Genomic DNA, 16,468 nt, shown 5'->3' with positions numbered 1-16,468 from the left:
GTGATTTTTTAGCGAAAATCTTCTTTAGTGATGGGCCCCATTTTCATCTCGATGGCTTCGTTAATCATAAAAATTGTTTCTTTGGGGTTCCGAAAATTCACGAATGGTAGTCGAGAAACAAATGCATCCAAAATAATCACTGTTTGGTGAGCATTTTCGACTATAGGCATCATCGGACCATTTTTTTCGAAAACTCAGTTGATGAGGCATTAACCGTGAATTATATTCGTTATCATGAAATGATACGTAATTTTTTTGTACCAAAATTACAAAATATGGATTTCAACAGCATGATGCAACATGCCATTTAGCAAGAGAAACTATTGAAATATCATTAAATTCTGAAATAGTCGGAGAAAATTTTGTGTTGATATGACATGGATTAACCCCTACATGAAACCCTATATGTTAGACTCTTCAGTGTAACCAAGTAACTTTTTTTTCTCACTCATATGACAATTTATATAAAACACTCTGTATAAATACAGTGCAACCTCGATATAACAAATCTGAAGGGAACCAGTAAATATTCGTTATATCAAGTAATTCATTAAACTGAGGCTCGTAATATTGAGGTTAAGTTGGCCTAAAATTCGTTATAAAGAGGAAAAAAGTGTCGGAACCTCTCGCGACATGAATTACATACTATGGAGCATACTAACTGTCATATATTGGTGGGACTTTATACGTTATATAAAGGTTTTGAATTGACGAATTTCGTTATTTAGAGGTATTTAAATTTTTTATTATAGTTGAAATTCGTTATAAAGAGACTGTTCGCAAAAAATATTCGTAATGTAGAGGTATATTTTATATTGACTCTTATGGACAATTCAAGGGGATTACGAAAAATTTGTTAAATCGAGGAATTCGTTATATTGAGGTTCGTTATATTAAGGTTGCACTGTATACACCTATATAATTATTGTAAAACATATAGTATATAATATATAATATAATATATAATTAATAATGTATATATTATTATTATTATACGATATATTTTAATTATAGGTAACTACATTACCTACCATACATTTACATTATTAATAAGTAAGTAATTGTTACTAATATTTAATTAATATACCACTGATCTGTGTTACCAAACTATATATATATATATATATATATATATACCTATTACCTATCTATAGTTATCAATATAATTATTTAATATTTAATAATAATATTGTAATTATTTTATTAAATATTATAATTATAATTATAAAACAAAGTACGAGAAGGTGTTGTTATTTAGGTTGAATTGATTCAATATCTAATTCTAAATAAAATATATAGGTAGGTACTTTTTTACCAATCAATAATTATTTATTGATTATAATAATTATTTAATATTTTATAAAAGAAAAATTACATAAAAAGCTGTTCATGTTAGTGCAACCCTTATATGGTTCACACGTTCAACTGTTACTGTCTTAAATACATCCTTATTATATAATGAATTAGTTTTCTGGGTCAGAGGTAAAATATTCGCTTCCTATGCAAGAGGTACTGGGATCAAAGCCCAGTCGGGTATTGTAAAAAAAAAATTTTTTAATTTTATTCCAAAAAGTATCATATTGTCAATTTTGATAAACCAAGTATGTAATCCTACCAAATTTGTGCTCAAAATTAGCCTAGCTATAATAGGTTTCAAGAATGTGGAGTCCTGGTCCCGAAGTTAAACACATTACTGATAGCTAGCGAAAAATTGACATCATAGCTGGAAAGAATGACCCAAAATTAGTGGGTTTCAAAAAAAAATCCAATATGATCGGCTCAAATTTGCCCCTGTTATTAAAAAAAATATAATTTTTTAACTTTATGACGTCATCAGAATCCAAAAAATTTAATTTTTCTCTATCAAATCCAAATTTCATCCAATTTTGATAAACCAAGTGTGTATTCCTATTAAATTTAGGTCATACTTTTCAGATTTGTGATCAAAATTAAATTAGCTCTAATAGGTTTCAAGAATGTGGAGTCCTGGCCCTGGAATTCATCACATAAGTGATAGCTAGCGAAAAATTGACATCACAGCTTAAAAGAATGACCCATTAATGTAAGCAATATGTAGACAACGACATAGGACATAGGGGAATTCACTGGCAGCCTTCTCTCTCATTCACATATCGCGGAATTCAAGATTCGGCCATGGCGTTTTCTAGTTTAATATTCTGTGCATTTTACAACAGGTACATAGGACACATCTTGCCAATGGTGCAAGATTCAATTGCCTTTGTGCTATTAAAATTTCAACATGATATCTCTTTACGTTTTTAAGTTATCGCATTAACAGACGGGCAACCGAAAATGGGCGAATTAGATGATTTTATGAACACCTTTACCAAAAGTTGGGCCGTATCATCAATATTTCTAAGCGTTACAAACTTGAGACTTAAATTAGTATACCTTGAAATATATTTCATACATTCATTGTATAAAAAATGGAGCATGAAAAGTTAAACAACAACTCAAAAACAGAAGATCCATACGAGATAGTATGGCATTGCGTTAAAACAATATTGGTCAAAGATGTTTATATTGTTGAATCGGATTATACGCTAACTACTATAGTAGTATATCTTTTAGTAATAGTAACCAAATCACCATCTTACGTCCAGATTTCATTTTGTAAACAACATATGAGATGAACAACGACAGCAGTATTATACAATACTCACATATATTCGCTAGAGAACAATGCATAAAATGGAATCTGGTTGTTGGTTGACAATGAACAATTGTATACAGAAACATTCAACAACGTTCCTAATAAAAATAATAATAAGGATACAACTTCATGTTTATGTGTGTATGTATGTTTATAATGTTGGTATGGTGTGTGGTTGTAACGTTAACTACATCCACTCAACTATAACAATTCTCTATAATAATGGTCATAGAGAATGTATGTGTAAGTACTGTAGATACACATACTTACATATAATGTGTGTTATAGAGAATATTTTAATATTTACTACATCTATATTCATTATGTTTTAATGTCAAAATATCGAGTGAAAACTTTTTAAGCGCGCTGGGTACTTTTGGGATGGGGAAAAAGCACTAGCACGTAGAAACTAAATAAAATTTTACTTTAACCTTTTAAATTTCAAGCTCTAGAACATTTTCACCCAAATAAATTCAAAAATTAGTGATCGTATACGAAATGTGATATCCGAAATCAATTTATTTAGGTTCATTTCAAAGAAACTTTTCATTGAGTAATAAATGGAATTTCCATTTCAGTAGCCCAGTCTAATTATAAAGTTTCATAAAATATCGTACCAGCGTCATAAGCAATTCAAGGTCAAAGGTAAATAAAATCAGTTACTCGCGTTTATCTTGGTTTTTATAGCTCAAATGATGCTAACATCTGCTTTAAAAATTGTAGAGCAAACTCACTGACTGATAATAAATTCTAAGAAACTGCTAGACATGCTAGAAAGTTGCGGTTTTCGGTATTCGAAGCAAAATTGCTTGAAATCTGCGAAAACAATTGGAAAACTTCAATTTTCGTTTACCTTTGATGTTTTTAAACTTTTGAGACAACTTTTAGAATGATAAAATAAAGCCCTTTACGAAAATTCAGCTTAATATCTCTCATTTCGAGGTTGGCCCCATTTTAATAACTAAAGTGCCTGGCATCACAGTTCGTTTGATACACATAGACGTGTTATATGAGTGTTTTACACCAGAATTTTCCACTTTACACATACATTTATGAAGAATGACTGACTCAACATGTATATACATGTTCTATATATAAACGAACAGACTCAAACTGACAAGCAGACAGACGGACAGACACATCGACGAACAAACAGACAAAAGATAGTATATAACAAAGCATGTATATATATATATATATATATATAATATATATAGGTAGAAGGATGGGCGTTGACGAACATAAAATACGCCACATTGTATGTTCTTTTTGTACTCTAGTGTATACACCACTTGCATGGAGTGTAAGTAAAAAAGGATAGTTTATATAACATTGTAATAGCACTATCCTTTTTTACTTACACTGAGATAAAAAGAACGTACTTACAAACATACCCTTATAATGAGAGAAAGAAGCAACGACAAATTTCCAACTCTATTTAACAACAAAATCATCATCAGATAGTGTTAGAGTATATTGTGAACACACGCTAAAAGTTATAGGGATTGGTATCGTTTGTTTGGGCCAGGGGTTCAAATTCATCCTCTCCACAAACAAGCATCATCGTGTAGCATACATAGCAAGCAAGCAAGCGTTCACAACATAAGCAAAGCAGGCAACATTGAAAACTGAACTTATTAAATACATTCGTGTCGTGTGTACAATCGTTAAGCCTCTCTCGCACCAATATATCCGTACTAACCCGCTTTTTGGCTTAAACGCTGTTTTATCTTACACTAAGTCGTTACTTAGGCTTAGTCCCTTAACCATTATATACATATATATTTATATATATATATATATATATATATATATACATACATACATGAGTATATAATAGTTTTTTTTGTTTTTGTTTTTTATTAAAAACTATAACCGATCTGACCCGATCCGATCGACCCTCAAATACCTTTAAATCCATAGTAATTTATCCTAATAACTATAGCTTTTCGCTCGTGTTTTTTGCATTACTCCATCCAAGTTTTTTTTGTTTACTGTGTGTTTGTTTTATAACTTATTACTTCTACGATTATAATAATAAAATAGATAATACACTTTCACGCAATCAAACTTCACATCAAATGGATTAATTTTTTATTTTTTTTTTAAATATTATTATTGCTTATTTTATTTCTTTGTTTAATTTTACAACGTTTCTTTTCAAAATATTGTGAATTTAAAAAATAATAAATCGGTGCACGGTGTTTTAATTTTTTAAGTGTCAAAAGTGAATAATATCGACTAAACAAAAGAAAATCATCGCAAGTGTGGTTTAATTTATTTATTTATAATTTTTTTTGATAAATACTATAAAGAAGATTGTGTTTTTTTTGGTAAGTACTTGTTGTAGTATGTAGAAATAAATAAAAATCAAAAACTTGTTTTTAATTTATGTAGATTGCAAATTGTAATAAAAATGCCGGTAATCGGGTATAAAATTGTTTATTTTATCGTTCAGTTGTGTTGTTGTGTTATTATTCATTCGCTTGTAAATGATCTTATTTTTAAGAACATGTTTTGTAAGAAGTTGTATATCAATTTTTATTAAACTTCTTTTTTTACAAAGAACAAACTTAATTTTTTTAATTTTTTTATTCGAATTAATCGGAATTAATTATTAAAATTGATAATTTATAGTTGAAGTACCAAAACGAAAAAGTTATCATAAAGTTGAAGTTTTGTGAGTTAATTAATGAGTATTTAAGGATGTATGAGCATGGTAGTGGGGGCACAAATTTAAAAATAGATATTTTCAATTTTGATGAAAAATTTATATTATTACTTGACGATATAAGACGAAAAGTAAGAATAAAATTTTTCGATATCTGGCTTAATTTTCAAAATATCGAAAATTGAAAATTTTGTTTAATTATTTAGCTTTCGATATTTCGAAAACCAAGACACATATCGAAAATTTTGTTCTTATTTTTCGACTACATTCATGAAGTTATAACAAAATTCATCATCAAAGTTGAAAATAAGATAAAAATAATTTCAACCCTTAATCTACCCTGCTCTTACATCCCTTATATGGACGGTGACACTTAGTTTTTTTCTTTTCTAATTCATTGCTAATATGTTTACTTTCTATTAAAAAGTTTTTTTTTAATTTGTTTTCATTCATTCCAAATGAAAATTATCAAAAACTTCCAAAATATGTCGTTTTTTGAGATTCCTCCATAAGAGCCAATGTATTTTATATCGATTTTTAATGACTTTTTTCTTAAAAATTTGCACGGTTACCTAAACTGAAAGTTTAATCACATATTCTTTGAGTAAAAGACTACCTACAAACAAGTTTTGAGCCTTTAAATCAAACATTGTTGTCATGCTCATACATCCTTAATACGCCTTCTGAATAAATTTCAAATAGATAAATTAATTATTAAAAACAGCCTTATTTTTACATGGTGGAGTATATGAAGAAGTCGTTATAAATACTAGTTTTTTAGTCAATAAGTGCTTTTAAAAATGTTACCATTTACATAAAAAAGCTTTGCTCAATATTCCTATAGTTTTAGGCTTTTAAATCATACTGAAATTAAAAACTGTGCATAAAAATGAAAAACTTTTTTTTGGTAAAAACACTGACTTTGATAGTTAATTTCTCATAAACCAGAATCGATATGAATGTTTGATAAAAGACGCATAAAAAAAATGATTAATTGATAATTAAAATTTCAAAATTTTGTTATCATTTTTATTTTTACAGAATCGAAATACCTTAATCGGAATTAATTTTTAAAATTAAATAATTTATAATTAAATATCACTAAATTTTTGATTTTTAATATAAAGTAACTTTGATTTTTTTAAATATTAGATGATAAAGTTACTAATTCAAATATAAATTTTTTTCTTAAAAACCTGAACAAAAGTCTAATAATTTCAAAATTTTCAGAGTATTTTTTTTCTAATTCTAATAAATATGTGTGCAAAAAATAAATCGTTGGCAATTAATGTACCTTTCGTAAATTAAACTGTAGAAATGGACTCTTTTTTATATTTTAGAAATTAAATGGTAAAAAAATGTCTGGAAATCATTCACCTAACGACCTTAAAAAACATGTTTTGTAAGAATTTATATAAAAAGAAAATATAATTCATTTTTATAAAATTTTTTTTTCTTTTGTCTATAATTTTGCAAAAACTATGAATAAACTTAAAATCTGCGTAGGATGTTAAAACTATTACCTATTCATTTTTAAATTTATTGAAGAAATAAAGTTTTCATTTGTTACTAAAGTCAAAATTTAATTTTCGTTTAAACTGAAAATAACTCGAATAACTTCGAATTTAACAAATCCAAATTCAGTACTTGTTTTTCCTTATCATATTTCCTACAATCATAATAGATATTTGCCATTTTAATGTTCTGAAACAAAGAATTCGGCATATTTCGATGTATAAGTAAATTAAAATATTTATCTGCAACAAAAATTTTTACTGTAATTTATCAGAAAATATACTAATTTTGTTCTTTATTAAAAAGTAATTGGCCCTACCTTCAAACTAAACCACAGAATTCTGATAAATCAAGTATAGGTAATACTATTCAACGTCGGCTGCAAACATCACATATCAACTTCCCTTCGTACTTGTTTTCGGGAATTTGCTTTTATTACTTTTAACTATCTATATAACTATCTGAATATTTAAGAATGAAAATTTTAGAAAACTAAAATTAAAATAAACGCACATCTCGATTATATGTATAGATACAATGTCTTAGTATTGTACACTGTCATCGCAAATAATAGACGAATAAAAGATGCATGTTTTTACGAAATTGATTATAACGATTGTACTACCTTAAGGTATTTCGATACAGATACATAAAAATAAAAATGAAACCAAAAATTTGAAATTTTGTTCATCAATTAATAATTCTTTTGTGAAAAATTCATCTCGATTCTCTATACGATTAATAATCAAAAAAAGTTTTTCATTTTTATGCACAGTGCTTAATTTTGGTAAGATTTTAAAGCTTAAAAAACACTCAAATAAAAAAAAAATATTACGACTTCTTCTTTATCGAAACGTCTTAAGGTAATTTTAAGTTTCAAGAAAAAAAACCTCTTAACAAAACATTTAAACATTTTTTTAGTGTATTTTTTCAGTTTTTTATTATCTCTTGATAGAATCTTGAGAAATCTAACATTATCAATTGTCCTGCTTGACAAAATACATTAGAAAACTAATAACTATCAGCCGAACTGTCCGACGCATTTCGAGAATGTACACGGCAAAAAAGTGACAGCCAAATAAGAGATCATATTGACTGAAAAAAAATGCCGATAGTAGAAAAGTGGGAAAATATTTTACCAAAACTTTGTAACGTGTTTATGGGACCCCAAGAAACTTTCAGTCAACTTAGTCTAGTCATAAGAAGACATAAATGTTCAGTGGGGAACATATGAAGCGCAAAATTTCGTTGAAATGCTTATTTAGCTTAAAACTGACATCTGGTAGGTATTTTTTTGTAGCTGATTAAGATTCCGATGTTAAATAACACCGATTTTGTCAAGTCTCCCGAAAATCCGCAAAATGGACCAAAAAAGACACAACATAATTATATCAAGGTATTAGTAGTTTCTGGATACTTCTGAAAAAAATTTAAAATTTTTAGTTACTGGCAAAAATGGCACGATTTTCAGAATCCGTGTTATCTGACATCGGATTTAAATAAGCATTTCAAAAAAATTCTAGGTTACATATTGCTCCAACCGGGGTCCTATGCCCTTTTTGGCTAAGTTGGCTGAATATTCCTTGAGATCTTATAAACACAGAAAAGATTTTGTTTAAAATCGGTGCTGTTTTCCAACTTCTCCATACATCTCGGCTTATTAACTATACCTACTCTTGTTAAAACAAAGTAGAAAATAATTAAACCTCGAGCATTTAATGCGTTTTCTATTAGTTACCAGACGCTATGTTCACAACTATAATAAAGATTAAATTAAACAAATATATAGGTCAAATTTATGATTCCAAAAAAAAATAAATAAAAACAACAAATGACTAACGTTTTAAGAGTATTACCAACATAAATATTTAGATTTTAATAATTATTAGCTATATTATTCACAAATAATTACTATACACTGGCACGTGTTTATAAATATAAAATACACTACAATATAGAGCTAACTTCAAATGAATAGATGCATTGAAGCTTATATCAAACTACTATAGAGTAGGTAGTAGATTATATACAACATATTATAAAATGTTCTCTATAGTAGACTAAAATTCAAATAATAATAATAATAATATAGATTTAAATTCTGTTTACATTAGTTATTATTATCAGAAAATGCAAATTCATTTTCAATTATTATTTTGTTTGGTATAATTATTTATATTCAATACATGAATACACTATTACAGTCTACACTACTAGTTGAATATATTGTGGCTGTAAAGTTATTTAACCTAATATTTATATTGTTTACTTTTATGACGTATGTAATGCTATGACTTTATTTAAGTATTCGTAACTGAAAGTTAATTTTTTTGTAATAAACTTCGATTATTTTTATACCATGCATATATGAAATATACATAGTATATTAAGTTTAGTCCCAAGTTTGTAACGCTTAAAAATAATGATGCTACGAGAAAAATTTTGTCATAGGTATTCATAAAATCACCTAATTAGGCCATTTCCGGTTGTCCGTCCGTCTGTGGACACGATAACTCAAAAACGAAAAAAGATATCGAGCTGAAATTTTTACAGCGTACTCAGGACGTAAAAAGTGAGGTCAAGTTGGTAAATGAGCATCGTAGGTGAATTGGGTCTTGGGTCCGTAGGACCCATCTTGTAAACCGTTAGAGATAGAACAAAATGTAAAAAATGTTCCTTATCAAAAATTAAACAACTTTTGTTTGAAACATTTTTTCGTAAACATCACTGTTTACCCGTGAGGGCTCCAATTAGGCGGAAATTTTATAATATGTACTATACTTGATTATCAGTTATGTATGTGTCACATGCTTGTATGTGTAATGTGATAAAGAAATCAACACTGACTATGCATGGTATTTCAACAATTAACTCAGTCAATTGTTTGTCTTCACTTGTTTTAAATTAATTTACAAAAAATTAATAGAAATGCGCTTGATAGTACAAAACAATTTTTAAATTTTATACTCAATTAAAAGCCAAATCTTATGGTTCTGTGTTCTTTTATGCACGATAGATTGATGACAAGCTAACATGCCTTATTTTCTTCGCTTCTTCTCAGTAGAGCTGCAAATTGTATCAGTTTTAACAAGAATAGGAGAAAATTCAGTGTAACGTCGAACTAACACATCGAAATATTTGTTTCCTTTATCGAAACAGTTTAAATATTGTCAGGTCTGCCATCTATTATTGAATGAATTCTAGAATAGAAGCAAACACTGGAAAAAACATTTTTTTCTACACTTTAGAATTGTTTTGAAGGTGCATTGCTAATGAAAAGGATAAAATTAGATACTGCGAGGCTTCATACAAAAATTATTTTCCTAAGATCTTTAAACAAACAACTAAAATTACTCTGAAATATTTTTCAGCCCCCATTAAAGGTAAAGCGTGAAACTGCCGTGACTCAACGGCCTTGTGAGTTGAAGCGCAATAAAATTCTAACTGGGAGATTGCAAGTTTGAAACGGCAGTCTGATCAGTTATAATTATAATTAAAGGGGCGGTAAATTGACAAGAACGAGGTAATCGACTATACCCACATCATAAAGAAAATGAAATGTTAACTAACCAGACCGATCATCGGTTGCTTTAATCATTTTTAGATACAAGACGTAGTTACTTCAAACCTATCTTAGAATATAAGAATTGTTTGTCTTAATAAAAATAATTTTTAGCTCATATTTTACCTATTTCACAGGCATAGAGACACTAAATATACCAAACAACTTCAAATCCCTTCGAAAAAAATTATCATGTACTGGTATTGCTAAAGCCCTCTGATAAATATGCGTAGAACAGATAAATACATACGGAATTATATACGCATAATAATTTTTTATGTATGTACGATTGTCAATGCCGTACAGTTGAAATAATGATATAGGATTATGGAAAAAAAAGCTTGACTAGCGAATTCACATAAGACGATTATAACTGTCGACTTTCCGTGTTATAAGCTTAGTTGAGAGTATTATACATACATATATACTATACTTATTACTATTATTATGATTATATATTGAATTCAGACGCCAATTCAGGATGCCGACATGCCGACATCTATACACACATTCATACATATTCTAAAATATCTTTTCAGTTGATATTTAGACGTCGGACGTAATAGTTAAAACATCTATAAAAATAATTATTTCTATAAATTACCACTAAACATTATCTATAATTAAGTAATAATACATTCTCTATAATTATGATATCAACATGTTGTTGTTATTGTATATTAAAGAATAACATCGACAAACAAAAAGTCGTTAATAGTGATCGAATGTGTAAACAAAGTAGTGGTGTGCTCAACATGATGTTCTTTTATTTTTATATGATTTCTTTTATCATTTTTATGGTTCTTTGAAATTATATCGTATTATTATTAGTGTTATAGAGAATATCAATAAAAATGTAATGGTTTAGTTCATGAAAATGGTATGTAAAAATAAGTGTTGCCAATATAGTAATTAAAAATCATATTCAGAAGATTTCTTTTATGATTTAATGCCAATAAATAACGTTTATTTGAAAATATGAAATATACGTGTTTTTTTATTTGTGTTGAGTTTATTTGAAAAGGCGAAATTAGAAAAATTCGAAATCTTAAATATATATTTATGAGGGTGCATGCAGATAAACTAGCTGGAAATAGAGAAATTTATTGCTTTACACAAGATAAACTGTGATATATAAATAAAAGCGTTGATGAAGCCAAAATTTTTTTAAGTTTATGAGTCAAACCAACTAAATTAGACTGATTTTTTGTTTCAGTTAACGACAAAAAATATAAGCTCTAATCAATATTATTAATAATTAGTCATTTGTGCACATCATTTCTTATAATTCAAGTGTCCCTCCAAGCAAAAAAAGTCAGGTCATGAAAATCGAATCCAACATAATTCACTTCAAGTTTAAATGTTTTTTTTTTTTTTTTTTTTTTTATTATTGGAGCGTAATTTTATAATAATTATTCATATGTATAAACCAATCTTTCTAATGCAAACTATGAAAAATATCAACCCGTGATAACTCAACCCATCTAAGTTGGATTAAATTGTGTGGCATTGTAAATTTCTATTGGACTTAGTTACAAAGCTATTTTGATTTATGCTCTTTTGACCTGATTTCTGTCACCTGATATTTTGATTTTTTATAATTTTGAAATTAATAATTTTGATTTGAAGCCTTTTCGATTGCTCGATATTATCAAAAAACACTTTCAAAATTCTTTCAACGCGTCGCGTCGGTAGAACATAAGAGGTATATATTTTTATTTTCGAAAAACTTGCGATACTCTTTTTTCAGTCTTTTTTCATTAAATTATTTTATATTTTAATTAATTATATTAATTCCGTTGATTTATTTGTAAATAATAATTAAATTATCTATTTAAGCCTAATAAAATATATTTGGTATTTGTATAAACAAATACCTATAGATTTTTAGTAAATTAAAAACCTAACGCTAGGTTTATATATTTACGTTGTAAATTTTTAACCAGTTTGATAGGTAGTGTAATTAATGTAATGTATCCACTATATAGTATATACATCCAATATGATCAGATTTACATTTTGTATTTATTTAAATAAATGGCATTTATTTATTAATTAATGTTTAAAATTTTTAACATATATATAGAAACAATAGAATTACGATGGTGGAAAGGCCATGAAATATTTTGAAAGTATAAAATAAGCAATGTATTTCACTGAGTTAAAAACAGAATCAAATGTTAAACAAGTGAAAATAAACAATTGACTGAGTAAACTGTTGAAATACCCTGTGTAAAAAGTGTTAAATGTCAGTGCTTGAAAATTTAACGGGAAGATCCTACGGGAAAACAGTGATATTTACAAAAAAATGTTTGAAATGAAAGTTGTTTATTATTTTACAATGGCTTATACAAGATGGGTCCTACGGGCCAAGAGACCCAACGGATCTATGCTATTCATTTATATAAAGGTTAGAAAAGTGTACGTTTAATAAAAAATTTAAAAAAAAAATCAAAAAACCCGACTGATAAGTATAAACTGAAAAGAAAAAACAAGTGCAGCATTTTAAGTAGCGATTTTAAGAGTCGAAAATCTTAATATAATCAGAATAAATACACCATTAACAGGCCGGGGGTAAATCTTTAATCATTTCAAAATCATTTTTATATGAAAAAACACGACATACCAACACAACAACTTCAAAATCATATAAAAATATTAGTGATTTTTCCACTATTCACTAAAAAACAATACCTTTTAATATATAAAACAAAATAATTCGAGAGTATTTTAAATCCGTATTTGTGCAGAGATATTAGAAGAATTGAATGGACCACTTGGAAAAACCAATTAAAAAAAACGTACAAAAGGCTAAACAACCATCATGCACTCTCATTAGATTTATATTATATTGACAGAACACAATATTCGAAAAATATTAAAATAAAAATGGCGTCTACTTATGATATTCAAAATATAATATATGTATATGATCTTCTAAATATTAAATATAAACGCATTTGTAGTATTTGGAAAACTGATATACAGGATGGTTATAATATACCATGATATATCATTATATCATGAAACATACTATATACAGAGCGTTCTGTTATTGACTGCAGATCGTCATCCTGCAGAATAAGGTCATAAAGACGAAGGAAAAAGTTATTTTCCACTTTTGGATCTGAAGCCTACTTTTCGAGATAATTAACAAAATAAATTTATATATCTTTAGCGAATCACAACAGTTCAATAACATTTTGAATGAAACCAATAAAACACTACTTAAAGAGAGGATGTGTTTGATCATAGTGGAAGGCGTCTCTTAATGCAAAATTATTACAAAAAAAACTCTATTTGGGTACTTTTGTTATTATAAAAACTAACCCATTAAAACCTACACTACGTTTCTTGATAAATTAGGTGTTATACGCAACTACTCGTGCGAATATCACATACGTTACGCATATATTTGGCAAGACGGACAGGAACACATAGAACAGGAGTTACGGAGTTGTTACATCCTAGACCGAATAACTAGAGGATCCAGGTTCGAGTCTCGACTTCTAAGAAATGTTTTCGTTTCTTTCTAGTTGTTCAAATAAAAATATGTAATGTGCGTTTTCCATTGAAGTGCGTTTTCCTTACTCTCATATGTTTAGTGGTGTAATGTGTTGTGATAGAAAAAGCTATTAAAAGTAGCTTTGACTTATATGACATACACAAGTATTTGAAATATAAATATACATTTTTTAAGGATAATAAAAATATTGAAATTCAAATCAGATAATCCCGCCAACTGGTGATAAAAATTAGTACTATTAAACAGGAAGTGGACCGCTTTTTCAGTAGTACCAATTTAGACCACCTGATTACTTCCCATTTATCAATATCAATGATCGGAACATCTCTGATTTTTTTTATTGAGTCCCAATTATCGAAATTCTAAGATATAATAATTAATCTTTGTTCCGTTTGAGTTAGACTTCTGATTTTAACAACTTAACAATATTATTTCTAGTTTTCTGTTACAACCTTAGTCAAAATAACACCCTGTATACGTATATAAAGCTCCAAATAAAATACCAAAGCGTATTTTATTTATATTCAACAAAATACGATAATAAACAAGTACTTGACAACGATTTTAGAATAATACACAATACTTGATGATATTTATGGCAAAATACTCTCTCTACGATATACAAGCTCCCAGCTACAAGCTCTCTGCTACACACATTCACACAAATACATTCCAAAAACTCTTTGTTTATTAGCTCCTTTTTAGTGCTCTATGGTATAAGTGTACACTTTATATCACCGTATTATTTAAGAATCGTTAGTTTACAATAAATCTACGCAGATTGTAAATCGACGATTGATTGATTTATTAACTAACATTGGGTAGTTGCTAGTATACAATCTAACGATTTTCGGCCAATAATTTATTGCACTCAGCGTGTAATCACGGTAGGGGGAACCAGATCGACGCTAGCGCTTCCAGTGAATAATTTTGGCGTTAAAGGAGATTGTTTTACTAATTTTGTATTGTTTACAATTTAAATGGTAAAGAGTTTATGGGATCGCAGAACCCAATTTCGAAGCCTGAAAGCCGATATACTTCCCCTTCCTGGAGTAATTCAAACCCTCCTCAAGGTCATATGGACACAGGCGTCAAATGATCTTGAAACTAGAATTTCAAGTCAAAGCCATCGACACACGCGACTGTCCTTGTTGTTGCTCTAAAGTTCACGGTTATTGAGATATAGCCTAAAACGGTTTTCCTTTAAATGAAAGCACTTCCCGCCTCCCAAATTTGTAAGGATTTTGTGTATTTACATTCAGTGCGTGATACTGAACCTATTTAAATAAAAAAAATAACGCCTTTAATTTAATGGAGAAATAAATTCTCTGGAGTCTGAAGTAAATTACAAAAGGAGCTATCAGCCATAATATATTAAAATAGTCCAGCCTGTATAAATACGTATAGAACTTCCCCACCAAACCTCCAATCTCCATACGAACAACAAACAAATAAAGTACATAGAATACAATATATTTGATAAGTTTGTTTTGTTCATATTTTCTAGATTTCTTCATTTTCAAAACATAAGAGTTTAGAACAAGTTACTAGCTGGTTGATATAGCTCTTACTACCAAGTAAGTACTACTATATACATATATAGTAACTATATATGCATATATTATACATATTAACAACGAATATCGCTCTTCAACAAAAATAAACTATTGGTTTTGTACCGATACAATTAAGTCAAACGTTAAAAAAGATTATTCAAAGTATTGTAAAAAAGTTTTTGGTTTATTGCACGGTACATACTTGTAAACCAAATACATGCTTTGCAATCAAGTAATGAGTTATTTTGAGCTTTACAATACCATACAACTACAAAAATATATAATATATTGTGTGCAAGTGATGCTTATAAATTTGATAATATAGACATCGCTCTTCAATCATCAATACTCTAACTATAGTCGTCTCTGTTCATCAAATGATGGATCTTCGATGAACTCGATAATTAAATTAAAATTTTGTTTTGATATCATCGATAACCTTATATTTTTATGATATTATTATAAACTACAAGATTTTCTAAATATTTTAGATAGTTTTTTATCACACTCTCTATATTTTTTGATATAGAAATATCCAATTGAAAATGATAATCTGTATGATTCATCATTTTTTCAGCCAACTTTGAACGATAAAATATGTAATAATAAAAAGCCCGATGACCTAGAAATTTTTTGTGATTTTAGGAAACTTTGTTAATCAAAAAATTGTATTTATAAAGTTTTATTGAAATCCCTAGTATTATTCAATCCTTGCATATCTCCTTAAGATATTCCTTTTCTTATTGAAATGAGCTAGAAATGAAGTACTGAAGTGGCAACTGAGAACGGTTGCATTAATTGCGCTTACTAGGGCAAATTGTAAGGCAGTTCACTTATGAAATAGCTTATCCGTTTGTTCTTTTTTTATTGAAATTTTTACTTCAAATATCTCAACCTGTGAATTATTCTTAAGAAAGTATTCGCTAAGTTTACACAGCTGCTGCGAGTCGAATTTCATATGTTT

Source organism: Chrysoperla carnea, chromosome 2 (genome assembly GCF_905475395.1).
Source record: "Chrysoperla carnea chromosome 2, inChrCarn1.1, whole genome shotgun sequence".
Lineage (NCBI taxonomy): Eukaryota > Metazoa > Arthropoda > Insecta > Neuroptera > Chrysopidae > Chrysoperla > Chrysoperla carnea.
The sequence above is the reverse complement of the archived record's forward strand: the minus strand, read 5'-3'. Positions refer to the sequence as shown.